This window comes from Poecile atricapillus, chromosome 3 (genome assembly GCF_030490865.1).
Source record: "Poecile atricapillus isolate bPoeAtr1 chromosome 3, bPoeAtr1.hap1, whole genome shotgun sequence".
Lineage (NCBI taxonomy): Eukaryota > Metazoa > Chordata > Aves > Passeriformes > Paridae > Poecile > Poecile atricapillus.
This window is the reverse complement of record NC_081251.1, coordinates 99026289-99041554: the sequence shown is the minus strand read 5'-3', so window position 1 is coordinate 99041554 and position 15266 is coordinate 99026289.

The following is a 15266-nucleotide window of genomic DNA, read 5'->3' as shown; positions in this document are numbered from 1 at the left end:
GTTATTAACCTTCCAGATGGCAAGCTGAGGACACATCCCTCAAAAGATGGATGCACAGTGAAATTTTAATTAACGGTCAATGACCTTTAAGAGTGAGACATAGTGGTCTATGTGCTATACAAGACATCACAGATACCCTGGGAAACTACTGAAATGATGAAAAATACTTTTCTTTTTTTGAAGTGGAACATTTTTCTAATAAGATCTCAGCAATCTAATGGAGATTGGAAATGTTGTTTTTCTGCTTTTTTCTCAGGGATTTTAACACCTTCTCAAACCTTCAGCAGACAATCATAAGATGATCAGATCATAAGATGATTGGATGGTCCCCCAATGTAGATTTATCAGTATCCAAATCCATCCTTTATCTTTACTTGTCCCAGGACATCCATGGGGAGTTAATCCACTAAGTGTGTCTTCTTGAGTAGTTTCAGGGGTGCTTTGCTTCATTCGTATTCAAACGTCTTCCACTCTTACTCCAAGTCTTCCAGATACGTCAGCCACAGGGTCTGAAGTTTTTTGAGATCAATGATCCCTTTTCTTAGGGTTTTGCCTATAGAAGTGTCGAGACCAACAGCACTGAGGGTACATCAGTGTTACTCCAAGTGGTGGGTTGCACACCAGGTCTGGTGATCAACATCGAAGGGAGAGGAGAGGATTTCTGCAAAGGAGCCTGATCCCACCTGCTGAACAGCCACAAGGAGGCAGGAGCACTTTGAAGTGTTTGGTTTGCAGGAAACTGTTTGGCTGCTGTAATCTGCCTTGCCTGATAGCTACACCTCCCTTGAGGAGGCAGCCCCACAATATTGATAGTATTAAGTACGTGATTCCTCTTGGCTGCATTTTTTCTGGATTAAGAAGACATAATTTGCACAATGCCATCTAAAAAGGATGCAGATTCATCTGTATGTTCAGATTACATCTAGCTACTTTGAAATTGCAGGAGGCAGTGTGGAAACTGGAGTTTGGGACTATTACTTGATCCCTAGTGCAATAAGTAGCTTGAAGAAGCTGAATGGATAAGATTTCCACTGTCATTTAGTCATACTCACCAACCTTTGCCCAGAGAGACTTGATCTGTGTTGAGAGTTGGGGAATAATTAGATTTCTGTCTGCTCAACTTCTGAATTGTTATGACTCAGCATGACCAGTTCAGCTGAACAGTTCCCCTGATGTTAAGGGATTCAACTAAAGAAAACTCAAGCTCATTTTAGAAAGTCAAAGTAAAATACATTATCACTAGGTTTTTTCACAATGAAAAGGAATTAATAACACGCAAGCTCATCCAGCTATCTTTCTATTGCAATGGTTGCAGCAAACAACATTCCTTTTATAAAAAGAAATTAATTTTGTCATACCACTGTGGCATTCCCTGTTTGCTCTATTTAAATATAAAAGATTTGTTTTGTGCCATATAATTCAGCCATACAGATTTCGAAAGTTGATAAATGGTCTGAGAACTGAGATATTCAAATTCCTACAACACAGAAAACCATTTATGTTTACAGTGAGTATCCTCACAGCAGTGGGAGCAGTGATTCACCCCACAAAAAACTGCTTGCTTCCCTTATCTCTCTGTCCAGCAAATCTGCAGGGTATTATCTAGAGGACCAAAAATCTTGGCACTAGAAGATATGAGAACCTCACTATTTAATGCATACAGAATACTAAAGATGAAGAGGGAAAATGTTAAAGATTTTCATGATGCCTAGTGACCCTCTCTGGATTTAAAATTTGGATATCCTGTCCAAGATGCCTAGAAAACACCTTATTCCCTCCACTCCCAACAAGATGAGATCGTTGAGATGTATATGAAGTAACCTTTTTACTCTTTGTTCTGGGATTAGCAGTAGAATGTGGGGCAGCGTTTTCAGAAGTTATTTGAATAAGGCTCAGTGAACTGCACATGGAGAGCAGCATCCTTTTGTACCTGTATGTGAGTTATGATTGCTTTTTTATGTGTTTTCTGCTTCAGGCTTTTTAGTGCTGCTGGGTACGAAGGCTTGCAAGGTTTTAAACAAATGCTTATTTAAATTAAATGTAGAACTATATCCATGCTTTGTTTCATATAGGGGCTTGGGTTGGGCTTTTTGCTATTATGTGTTTTAGCCAGTGGGGAGAGAGTAAAGAGAGAGAACCAGTAGCTTGCTGGCTTCTCTCTCAAAATAAAAGCATCTCTGACTGCTTTGTAGAGGGTGATATATCCACTTTGCTGTTACAGATTCTTCAGTGACTGCACCCTAAACAAAACATAAACCCAAATATTGCTACAAGAGGACTTTTTTCCATAGCTTTTGAGTTTTCAGTATGAAACTTATCATTTCATAATTGAGTATGTTCATTTTTGTCTAAGTGACTAAAGAACTTTCAGATTTATCTCAAGACTTTGGAAGAAAATGAATGTGGCAATGTGATGTCAGAGCTGGTATCTTTCAAGCATGTTTCTCTGTTGTTTTCTTCAGAAACTGGTGGATCATTTCTATGAAAATAAGCACATAATCATTCCTAACTCAACTTTCCTTCTCATCAGAGTCAAATTTTATAGAGAGCAAGAAATTTATGCAAGACATAAACATAAACACTATAATGTGATTTGGTTTTAATATATTCCCTCCTTTTGCAGTTAGAATGGGATTGAAGATTATTTCTTCTACAAAGACTGTAGACTGGTCAAGTATTTCTTCTGTTGTGCACAAAACCCTTTTATTTTACTGGTGTCAATGCACAGCCTTTAACTTTCCAATCTGTAATTCTAGGCAATTGAGCATGGTGTGAAGCACTTTACATGGAAATGCTCACTTGGGGATTCTCTGAGCAGGCAGCAGACTCTCAGACTTCCTTGGTGCCTGCAGTGGCAATGCCCACTGTGGTTGTGCTTTTCACGGCTGGAGTCTTCCCTCACATCCTTGAAAAGGTTAATCCATCATCATAGGAAAGTAATAGGAAATTCATTATTGCAGTCTCTGATAAACAAAGCTGGCAGCAAACTTTTGGGGAGCTGGCAGGGCCAGTCTAAGGACAAAGAGAATTCAGCCAGAGGAGACTCAGTCTCGGGGCATTAAGCACTTTAGCTTCTCAGAGTGCAGGAAGTCTTCTATTTTAGAATTATTGACAATAATTGCACCTGAACCAAGAAATTAGAGCTAGAAATTACTCCAGAATGATTATCACAGATGGATATGTAATGTAACAGCCAGAGGTGAGACAGATAATGCAGAGACTGAAAAGAAAGTGGCTCAGATCAGAAGTCCTAGGATGCTCATTTGTTCTGCTACTAGAAAGAACAGAAGCCACCTTGAATTTCTTCTTTTCCAAAGCCATTCAAGACATTGCTTGATCAGAGTTGAAGTGAAATCAGAGCTGATGTGAGTTAGAAGCACTTTGGATGATGGTTAGGAAAAATGTTAGGGCTATGAACATCTTTTCCTAAAGGAACAGAAGTAGAAGCCCAATTCAGCAGCAGCTAAAACCTCATTGTTGCACAGTTGGAATTAGAAGATCTGTGGGCAACGTTAAATGAAGGTATCATTCCTCAATAGTTTTAACAGTACAGTGCAAGCATGACAATGATGAGATAGGAGGCAGATATGGGTGACAGTCTAGGAACTAAATCTGCTCTAATCTACTTGAGTGTAAATCCACTTACTTCAGCTGGATAACTCCTAGGAGTGATTCCAGGGTGAGAAAACAGAATTTCACCCCACTGTACTCTTTTGTTGTTGTGTGTTTTCTTTATGATTTTTACCTTGTAGTCGCAGTAGATAAGGTGAAACTGTAAATTGTTTATTCTCAGAATTGTATATTCCCAAGGACTTTTCTGTTTGTAAAGCTGGAATGTGTTCAAGCATAGGAGGTACAGTCGAGATAACCTGTGCTAGTACAAACAGGAGCAAACAGAGTGCTGAAAGATTTCAGTAATGATCCTCTAACTGCTGGGGACAAAGGCAAATCCCCATGAATTACAAAGGACTTGTGATCTGGGTTTCCAGCAGGTGCCTAAAGCTGTTGTGGCAATCCTGCCTTTCCACGGATAGCAGTGAGAATAAACAGACTTGTGAAGGGACGAGGAAAATAAAGCCTCTTTCTACCAGGATTATTAAACAGTCTTCCTTCCATTGTGCACGCTGGTTTTAGGTGTAGAATCAACACACTGTGGGTTTTGCCTGGCCCCAGAAGCAGTGGCTGGGATGTTCGCAGCTCTGCCCCAGCCACAGCCAAGGGCTGCTGAAGGAAGCAGAGTTGGGATGCCTGGAATGCGAAGAGGACATGGGGGCAACATCAGTTCCCCTCCTCACAGAACAATTTAGCAATGTGATAATTGTAATCACACTTCGGGATATATTCTGAATAGCCCATAAATTCTTATGAATCAAATTGCATTAGTCAGCACTGCAGTTTGTTAGCATTAAATTACCATGGTATATAATCCAGAAGGTAAAACCTCTAAATCTTTTGAAAGGTTTGTTCTTCTGACTAGTAATTTAACAATCTTGTAAGAAGCCGAGATATAAGAGCTTTCTGGCAGAGAAATAGAGCAGAGGCAATGAAAAAAGTGTCATGTACTCATCTGAATCAATTGTAGTGTCTAACTTACATTTCTAATGAATTATGAAAGGCGAGATGATTTCTTCCATTTTATTTTAAACTAACGTGGGATCAGACATTGTGATTAAATCTGTATTGAGCCTTGCTCCCTTACATGTAATTGTGTGTGTGTGTGTGTGTGTGTGTGTGTGTGCGTGTGTGTGTATGTGTATGTGTGTGAGAGATATCCAGTGTTTTTTGCAGGATAAAATAGATATAAAATCAGGATTTTAATGTACTGTGTGTGCTTTGTTGCATTTGTTTGCTGTGTCCTGTCCATGCTCATGGAGGTGACTGAATGATTATCAGTATTTGATGAATGTCTTCATTTCAGTGCTCCCTTACATGTCTCTTGGGCTTTGCTCTGTTAGGGTTTCCCACTGGTTTTGAAAATTATAACCTAAAAGCTTGACACAAAGCCTAAAGAAATAAATAAGCATATTTCTTTGGCCTTGAATGACTGAAGAAGTAGACAACGTGCTAACTCACTACAGGGGCTGGGTCAGGCAGCTTTTAGTTTTGCTTTTCCTATGCTGATATTTTTCCTCTGGGAATTCTGTAAATGTTGCCTAGAAACACCTGTGCCTCAGAAACATCTGAAGCACAGCAAAATAGCCATAGAATCAGGTACGTGGAAAAGCCCATCTGTTCCCACCAAACTAAATTTGAGCAGACAATTCCCATATATTTGTACTAATCAAAACACTGTTTGACAATTTTTTTTCCTCAAAGGTGTTTAACTATGTCTTGCATCATCCCCTAAATTTACCAGTCAACCTTGAAAATTTAATAAGTGCAATGCATTAATATAATATTCTGCTCATTCCTGAATAGGTATAAGTAAAGGTTTTAATTACTAAAATTATGCAGTTACAAAAAATGATTTAATGAAATTATTCTTCCTATTTGCATTCAGGGGCTGTCTGTATGATGAGGTGTGGTAAATGGCACTGAACTGTGGTGGAATAATTCCCGGTGCTGTAACTCTGCCTGAGGACTGAGCACCTCAATGGTTTCAGCTCCCAGCAAAATCAAACCACGGGGAAGTGCTCTGAGTGCATTATAAGGAGGGCTAAACATAATGTATGGCTTTTGAAATCACTCTCCTTTCAGTTTTATTGATGGCCTTAAGATCTTGGCATGGATAAAATGGTCATAATCCAAAGGGAAATGTCTCTGCTTTCAGCAAAGTCCTTTCTGTAACATTTTTAGCCATGACTGGTGCAGAACACGTGCCTTGCAGGAGAAGGGTTCTGGATGATGCCTTAATTAATGTGCATCCTCTCTAATCGGCAATGATGTCTGTTTATTTCAAAACTAATTACTTCATTATGCATTCCTCTGCTAAAAAATCTTTGGTGCCTGAATGAGACTGCAAACTCTTTGGGGCAAAGACCACATATAATGAGATAACGTTATGTTTGCTAAATAATGTAAAAGGAAGAAAGCTTGTGAATAAAATATATGCTGAAGTTTTGTAACTCTGGTTATAGGTAAAATTTCACAATTTATCCTGCATTTGTAGTCATAAATAATCCTTTTCCTCAGATTTATAAATAAATCACCAGCTGAAATACAACCTGCTACGCAAACAGTCTCAAATGTTCGAAAAATAATTTCTGACTTGACAATGATGGACTGAACAAGAACTCCTGGATTCAAATCAGTTACAACAAAATTTCACCATTCCCCTTTTCTTCATAATCTTTGTGTAAGGAAAGAGCTGCAATATCCTTCAAGACTATTCCAAAGGCATTTTTTTCTTTTCTAAAAGTTGCAAGTGTAACTTTCTAATCTTGAGCATCCATCCCAAACAAGTCTGGACCCTTCTGTTACAGGTAAAGCTAAGTGGTCAGCCGTGGAATGGTAATCACTGCTTGCCAGTATTTACAATGGACAAAAGAAAATAGACTTCTACACATTTCCAGTGTTTCAGAAGGACTAGTTTCCCACAGATGAAGAGAGTGATAGTGAGAAAAAAATCTCAGAAGGAGCAAATGTGATGGAGAACTGTGAGCTCTTTCAAGAAGAGCTCATTAAACAGCCAAAAAGCTGTGATTCCAGTGCCAAGAAAGATGACAGCATTGCCTGAAAGCCAGATTCTGAAAAAAAAAATTAAAAATGAAAGCAGTAATTAGGAATAAGCAGTGATATGCAATCAATAAATAAGGGCAACATATAAGGATCAATTATAGATGAGAATTTATAAAGTGTGGGGAATGGAGGAGGGAAAAAAAGACACGACAGTGAAATCTTTCAGTTTGTTTCAGGCTGGGCACAAGGCAGTTTGGGCTTTTCTTTAGGGGCAGGACAGCCCAGCGCTGGGGCTGGTGGCTGCCCTCATCAGCAAGGAGAAACACCTTTGAAAAAGGGGCTACTATGAACTTCTCAATAGTGAAACCAAGCCTGAAGTTTGGAGCTCCAGAGAAGAGAAGGAACAACCTCGTAAGAGAGGAATGTCTGTCTCTTCCTGCCCTTTCCTGTCAGGACTGAGCAAAGCCTTTTCCACCCCGGAACAGGCTTCTCCCTCCCTGCACAGGAGCTCAGCAGAGCCAAGCTGCTGGCAGTGGCTGGCAAAGGTGGGGACTCAAAGCCCTCCTCTCCTTGCTGCTAATGATGCAGGAGCCAGCTCAGCCAAGGCCTTCTCTGCCCAGCAGTGCTTCCCCTTCAGTGCCACAGCAGTGGTGAGCCCAGAGGTGGCTTGAGCAGGTCCAGATCACACGGGCCACCAGATCAGGCATGCCTCTGTCACAGAACAGAATCACAGAATGATCATCTACACCACCTAGGAGTCCTGCCCCTGCTCAGCCTTCTCTGTGCCAGGTGGCCCTGGAGCTGCTCAAACAAGCTCCTTTTTAATACTCTCAGTGTGAGAAATTTGAAGACCTCACTCTTACCTTAAAGGATCTTGTGAAGTGCTTCAAATGTGGTCTTGAAGTATTTTCATGAGAAAAAGTACAGTTGTGAAGGGACTCCAAATGAGGGTAAGGGGAAATCCAAGTGAAAAAAAACCTCTGAGAAATCACTGTTTGTGAGCTGAAGCAGAAAAATCCAGTTTGGATAGCTGTAAATCTTATTTTCACATGGAAAGTAACCGAGTGTTTGAACAAACTAACACAAGTAAACTGGATGTCCTGGAAACTTTGGTTTAACCAGACACCAGTGAGCTTCAGCATGCAAAATATATTGGAGCAACTGAGAGAAATAGAGAGGTAAGGGACATATGGAAGTTTTGAGCTGAAGAAGATGTAATTAGCATTAGATTTTGAAAGCCTGTCATGTGAAGTTCTTGCCATCTCACCACCACACATTGTCTGTGTATACCACACATGTCCATGTATTTAATACCTGATGCTTTTTTCACCAAAAATATGTTGAAGTTGCTATTCCAAAAAAAGTCTACTTATGTTTCAGTTTGTGTTTTACACCTTAAACAAAACAATTACATATAAATAACATAGCCTTAACACCTAAGTACAAAGAAGGGCAAAGCTTTATATGGCACTAAACTTCATGAAAAGGAATAATTAATATTATGACAATTATTCTGTTGAGGAAGAATAAACCTGGCTGGATTTGCTTTTCATTGGAAAGCATGAAAAATCAGATGACTCCCATGGGGATCTAAATATCTGAAAGTCATCTTATGCATGACAAAAAAAAAAAGCAGAATTCATTTCTCTGTACAGCTAGGCTGGGTTTCAGCCATTGCTCTGGGGAGCTGCTGTCCCTGGAGGATGCAGTAGACCTTGTGCAGAAGAGGCAGGGATATGAAGAAAAGAAGAAAGCAGCACCATTTCAGAGATCTTTCCAATCCATGCTGTTGTTACTTGCAATAAACTCTCCCTGGCAGGCTGCTACCCTCTCCTCCAGACAGTGGAGGGTTTGCTCTCATGCCCATGTTGTCTATTCCCAAACAGATTATTACAGGGTAACTCACCTCAATTTCAACAATTTCCTTTTTTCCTCACCCTCTTCTCCCACCTTCTGTTGCTCCCTACCCACAGCTTTGCCTCTATGGACCGGAGAGGGCAGGGACAGCCACCAAAGTCACAACCCAATGCATAACCTTCAGGGCTGGCTGGACTTTTCCTGACCTTCTTGCACTCCTCCTTTCAGGAACTACTGGTATAATTTGTTTGTTTGTTTGGGGTTTTGTTTTGTTTGGAGTTTCTTTTGCTAAAGGAGAATAGCTAATCGAACCTAATCTAGTTCAGGCTTCAATTCAAGCTAATCTTCTTGTTGCTATGAATTTCAGGGTGGCAACAGCAAGCAGGAATGGTGATCATATATTTTCCAGACAGCTTTATATTTGTTATTATCTCACCTGATAAGAGCTGACAGATAGTAAACTACAAAAATGCGTCAGCAAAAAGGAAGGAAAGGATGACATGTAGGGAGAAACCTGAACAAACCTGAACTGTTGCTTGTACTGAGAGCCAGATGAACAGCCGATACAATTGGCACAACTCAGTGGTAATGTGGCTACAGCAGAAGAGAGTTATTTTTGTGTCTGTGTGAAAAAGGTAGAAAATAAACACGGAAATTAAAGACGAGAACAGCTCAAATCCAAATCTCTGCATATTCAAGGTCTGCTCATATCGAGTTATGTCTAGGGTCTTTCTTTCTGCTCCCTTTCTTCTGGCTGCACTAATTCACACTAAATGGCTGTTGCTTCACATTGTGGACTTCTGGAACAGTTTTGGAGCCTGATACTGTGGTTTTTAGTGTATGCATCAGAACAGATGCCAGAGGAAGTTACAAAAATTCAGGAGTAACACTGACAGAACTATCCTCTTGCAGCTTTTCCACGGTTTTGCTATGAAATGAAGTTAATGCAAATTGCTGTATGCCTACCAAGAAACTTAAAAAATGTGTAGACATGGAATACATAAGATGCATGTAAATTAATTCTTAATTCTCTGAATTCATATTTGACCATATGTTATGAAGCTAAGGTTTTGCATGGCATTTAGTTAGGACTCAATATAAAAAAATTTCAGCATCTTAGGAAGTCATTATGCAGCGCTATAAAATTGTGACATTTTAAATTTTTCTGTTATTCTACCTTAAGGATTGCAAAGGTAGAGATATTTGCACTGGAAGGGTTCTCAACCAGCTGCTCTATTTTTGTCACAGCTTTTCAAAGAATATGTTTGAACATATCTGCTTCAGCTCTCTCATTCTCCTCTCTCATGGGGACTCTGCTGTGATTCCTTATTCTTCTTTCCTTGAGTCCTCAAGGAATACATAAAGCTGCTCTCCATGCAGGGGAAAAGGTAGTGCACAATTTTTTACTTTTCTAGGTGGCTTAGTTAAACGCTTCTAGGCAAACACACTCTGTCTACACCAACTCTGCAGAGACATGAGATGCAAGGGCCAGAATCCAAGGGCCGTGGAGGCCGATTTCTTCTGTGCCTGAGCGGAAAGCTCAGCTTCTCTGTTTGGACAAAGGAAGGCACATCCCTTCTGGTTTGAAAGACATTTTGCTTATCAGAAGCATTGTGAAAGCTTCTGTGAATCCAGCACACAGAGGTACAACCCTACCAAACAAGCCACAAGATCCCTGCTGCCAGGGCTGAGCCCACAGCCTGAAACACAACCACAAACTCCTGGGATTTTTTTGCTAAGAGATAGTGAAGTGCCTGTGACTTTAACTGCAGCTGAGCTGGGGTCTGGAGGCTGCAATTTTGAATGCAGGTACCTTTTGGGGGAGCTGAGTCTGAGGGACTTGGTTGTAGCTGTAAGTTCAGTCAGTGGTGGGAAGGAATTTGTGTCTTGCTGTCCCTGTGCAGCTCCCTGTGTCAGGGGCTGTGCTGCCCACCCCAAAGGCACCGTGGCACCCAGGTCTGCTTCTGCCAGACTGATGAAGAGGTCTGAAAGTGTGATTTGGGAACTTTTCCAGGGGGGTAAATGGATGGGGCTGAGTACCTTAATTTAAAGAGACCAGTGAGTAATAAACTTCTGAGCTGGAGGTGAAAGACACTGGGATCCTCTTATGCAGAACTTCAGGTATCATAATGCAAAGGAAATGAACTGTGCCAAGTGTGCTGTGGGCATAGGGAAATTGATCATGAGTGTATCCTTAAGGGTGATGAATACCATTCAGGGCTTAGAATGGTGTTGCAAATAAAACACTACATATTGCATTTTGTGTTTTCAAGCTTCTTCTCAAAGGAGAGAGGGGAAGAAAGGTCTGGGGAGGGGGGTGGGGGATGAAATGAAAAGCACTGATTTAAATAGTTTCAGCTTCTGGATTGTTTAATTTTACATTTTTCTGCTGGAAATTACTGGAAAGCAAGGGCCAAATGTAGTCATAGGACTAGTGGAAAGTTCAATTTGGCTGTAATCAGAAGAGTACAAAAATCTCCATGTGTTCACCTGAAGAATTGGCCTCCCAGTAAGTGTGATTTGGATCTGTTCTCCAATTAGCTAGGTATAATTTATTTCTGTGATTTCCTGTAAACTATGCTGATGGAAATAAAAATAAAGCGTGGTTTTCTGTTAACTAAAACTTTTCATTAGTAATGTAGGTCAGTAGGAAACAAAAAAGTAGTTTAAACTCCATCCTCCCTACACTGCCCGTTCTTCTAATGAAATGTAATTAGCACTAATTGGTAAAACTACACTGATGGCTGGTTATTAATGTTTGCAGATTGGTCCCAGATGTGAGTTTAGGGCTGTCAGTACTAATGGCTCAGTGAAGGAAAAAGAATTCTCCTTTCATATTCCTGTCATTTTCTTCTGGGTGACCCCTGCTCCCTTCAAACATGAGTGATTATGTTTAGGGAAGAGAAAGATTCTTCTTAAATCCTGACTTTGTGAGAAAAATAATTCCTTCAATTCTCCTTTGAATTTGGCATGATTTGAAAGGAGCCAGCACTATTTAACATCTGCAGAATCAGGACTCTGCAATTTTAGGGCTGCTTTTCTTGAGCCATCATAACAGTTAGTGGTTCAGAATTCATCAAAATAATTATCTTCCTAATGGCTTACCTGTTTTGAAAGCACACTTATGAGGGAAGCCTCTCTTATAAGCAATCACCTTAAAGTATTCTGTTTAGAATAATTGCTTTCCTGCAATTCCTGCAATTACTGCATGTCCAGCAATCACCCTCTTCATGCTGAGGTAGGTGAGACAGCTGGCCTTTTTAGACATGGATGGAGGGAAATGATGAAATCAAGGTTTCCAGTGCAAATCTACCCAGAGACATGTTGGGGGGGGGGGTCAGCCTCCTGTAGAATCAAGCAAAGGCAATGTCATGGTGAAGAGGAGGGTCCCCAGGAGTACCCTTTTGGGGACCAGAGCACACTTGGGAATATATTGTAAAGCACTCAGAAACCCATTAATTCCTGAATATTAACAGTAGGACATCACCACTAAGAAGAAGTGGACATCAACATCTAAGAAGATAAAACCTTTCTTTGCAAAGCATCTATTTATTCTTACATGGTTTAATAATGGGCAACTCCTCAGGGTCACTCATGCACACCTTATTTTTGTGAAGTATCAGCTCATTAATATTTCTATAAAAGTTGAAAGGGAAATATGGTGTACTCCAGGTATGAAGGAAGTGACTGAATGCCTTATCTGATGTACAAGGGGGTTCAACAAATGAGTTTTTACTTGAAAATGTCTGAAACTTGAGCCTGTTAAGAATACAAGTAATACAGCATATCTCAGGCTATTATCTTTCATAAGGACACAACAAGGTCATTATGAATCTTAGCCCTGAACAGTTTTGTGCCTTCCAAGGCATTCAGAACTCCCTTTAGCAACTCCTTGCATTTTGTTAGATGACACTTGAGCTCTTTTTCTTAATTTTGTGTGCAGAATTGTGTTTACACCAATAAATACCTGTGAGTTCAAGGCAACAGCTCTTCCTTGTGGCCGATGAAATGGGAAGCTGGTCTGTGGCCAGGAGGTCTGAAGGATGTTTTGCAACAATATGTACTTACAGTCTGGATTGATGTTCTGCAGCCAAATCTCAATGCCAGTCATTGCCATTTTATATTTTAAAATAATTAATTGCAGACTTCTGTGTTAAGCTGTGCTTTTCCTCATGGACTGACCACACCTTTACTCATTCCACTGCCACTAACATGCCCTGGTGTCTGTTTTTTCACAGTCCCACACTGCCACAGGTAAATTCTCTCTTTCCCTCAGCTACAATCCTCCCCACTTCCTTTTCACCCTTTCTGGAGTCCAGTTTAAGGATGAAACTTACCTACCCAGCAGCCACATCACCAGGACAATTCCTTCTGGCCTTGTTTCTGAGCAGGTAAGGGAGAGGTAAAACAGAGTAGGAATATCTTAATGTGGTAATTAAAACCCCCAAACACTTTATCCAATACCCAATAATTTGGGTACATTTTGCTAGCAAATAAAAGATGCCCATGACTACTCATGCATGCACTGAGGCCAACCAGAGTGTACCCAAGAATTTGGAATGCAAAGCCTCCTTCCCAGCTGACTCTTACCACAGTGTTCTGGTTTTGGCTGGGACAGAGCTGATTTTCTTCTTAGTGGGTGGTAAGTGCTGGGTTCAGTATGAGAACAGTGTTGACAACACACTGATGTTTTAGTGCTTACTCTAAATCCAGGTTTTTCTGTTTCCTATACTCTGCCAGTGAGGAGCTGCACAAGAGGCCATGAGGGAGCACAGCCAGGACAGCTGATCTGAGCTGGCCAAAGGGATATTTTACACCATAAAGAGTCATTCTCAGGATATAAACTTGGGGGAATTGGCCCAGAGGGACAAATCATTGCTGGACATCAGCCAAAGGGTGGTGAGCAACTGTGTTGTGCATCCCTTGTTTCTCTTGGGGCTTATTCCTCTCTCTCTGTCTTTTTCTCTCCGTCCATTTTTTTCATTCTAATTATTATTATCATTAGTATTCTTACTATATTTTACTTTGTTTCAATTATTAAACTGTTCTTATCTCAATTATTAAACTGTTCTGATCTCAACCCATGAGTTTCTTCTCTTCTTTCCCCAATTCTCCTTCCCTTCCTGTCAGGATGGTGGAGGACTGGGTGAGTTCATTCATTCCCTGGCTCTTTTTTGAGTGAATGAATTTGTTCCCTTTGAAACAATACCTGTCAGCAGTTCTGGAAATAATTGAGTCCAGACACCTTCCCAATGAGCAGTGTGAATGAGACTACAGCAGATTTGGTTTCTCCTTTCCCACTTTTGTCCTGGTTTTTGAGCATTCTTGGATATTTTCATGTTCCATGCAGCAGCTGTGCAACACAGGTTCATTTTGCAAGGACACCGCTTGGATGGGTGATGCCACAGACTCTCACATTGCCTTGGATGCTTTGAAAGATAGTCCCTACTTCTTGACACAGAGAGAAAATTACTGTATTATATCCAGAGGGACAAATGCTGTGTAGGGTGGGCATGGCCTTCATATTCCTAGTTCTGGGCAGAGTCAATGCTGCTGGTCTCGTCACTTGGCTTGGGGTGAGGAGTCGCCTTTTGGGTTGGATGCATTTAACTGAATTTTCCAATCTAGTTTTTTACCCAGTACAGACCTTAGAATAAGATAATCAATTAAAAGAGAGCACGTGAGAAGATAAAAATAAGAGAATGAAGCAGATGGGTGTGTACGGCAAGACAAAACTGAAATCCTGCAACTACAGGAGTTATACACACAATTGTTTATTCATGAAGGCGATTACAGAACCCCAGGAGAAGATGAGCTGTAAGCCCACAGCCAGCCAGAATCTGGCTGGGATGCCCACCCTGCACTTGCTAGAAGCAGCCAGGAGCTGACTGTGTGCACCAGCTGGAGCAGAGCTGAAGCCTCCTCCCTCCAAGGAGAGCGAAGCTGGCCAGGAACGCCTCTCACCACATGGCAGCACCCACAACCTGCCACAAGGAAGACGTGATCTCCCCCATTCCCATCACTACCTCGATGTTCTTGGGCCCAAACAACAGAAACCTGAGTCTGGAGGGTGCAGATGAGCACTGGCACTTTTCATCTTCATTCTGAGGGGTGGCATTTTTTAGCTGCAGAAGCAGTGCAGGGAGATGAAGCAGTTTTGTGAGTACACATGAAGCAATAAAAATGTCACATAATCTCTCAGACTTGTTCCCAGCCCGTCTGCACCAGCACCAGGGAGGGTTTATCCCCACCAGAGGCAATTCAGGGTTAGTCCCCACAGGTTTGAGGCTCATCTGTAACTTGCTTAAAAAAAAATAGTGGAGGGGCAGCCAAGTGTAGGAAGGCACAGAAATCATAACAGAAATCTGGGTGGGAAAATCAGGGGACAAATGCTCCTGTATTTTACAGTCAGTGCTATGTAACAGCAGCTCAGAGATTCAGGTCCAGCCTGCTGATCACTGCTCTGGCCCCACTTCAGCTCAGGAGGATGCACTAGAATTGATTACAGATGTCAGATTTGGTCACAGAGCGGTTGTAGCCCTTCAGGCAATCCATCCATCCCTTCCAGAAACAAAGTCCAAGCCAAAGGGAAGCAGCTCCTTCCCCTCTGCCTCTCTGTGGTCGGGGCTGCCTCAGGCTTCATCTTCCTCCACCTTTTGCTGCTTCTCACTCAGTTTAGGCTTTCCTGGGTTGCAGGAGCCCTTCCCTGCTCTTGGCTGACGTGGATTCCCGCTAAACTCCTTCAGCCACTGGAGGGGCCAGCTCCCCCAGCCCCTTCAGCCACTGCCACT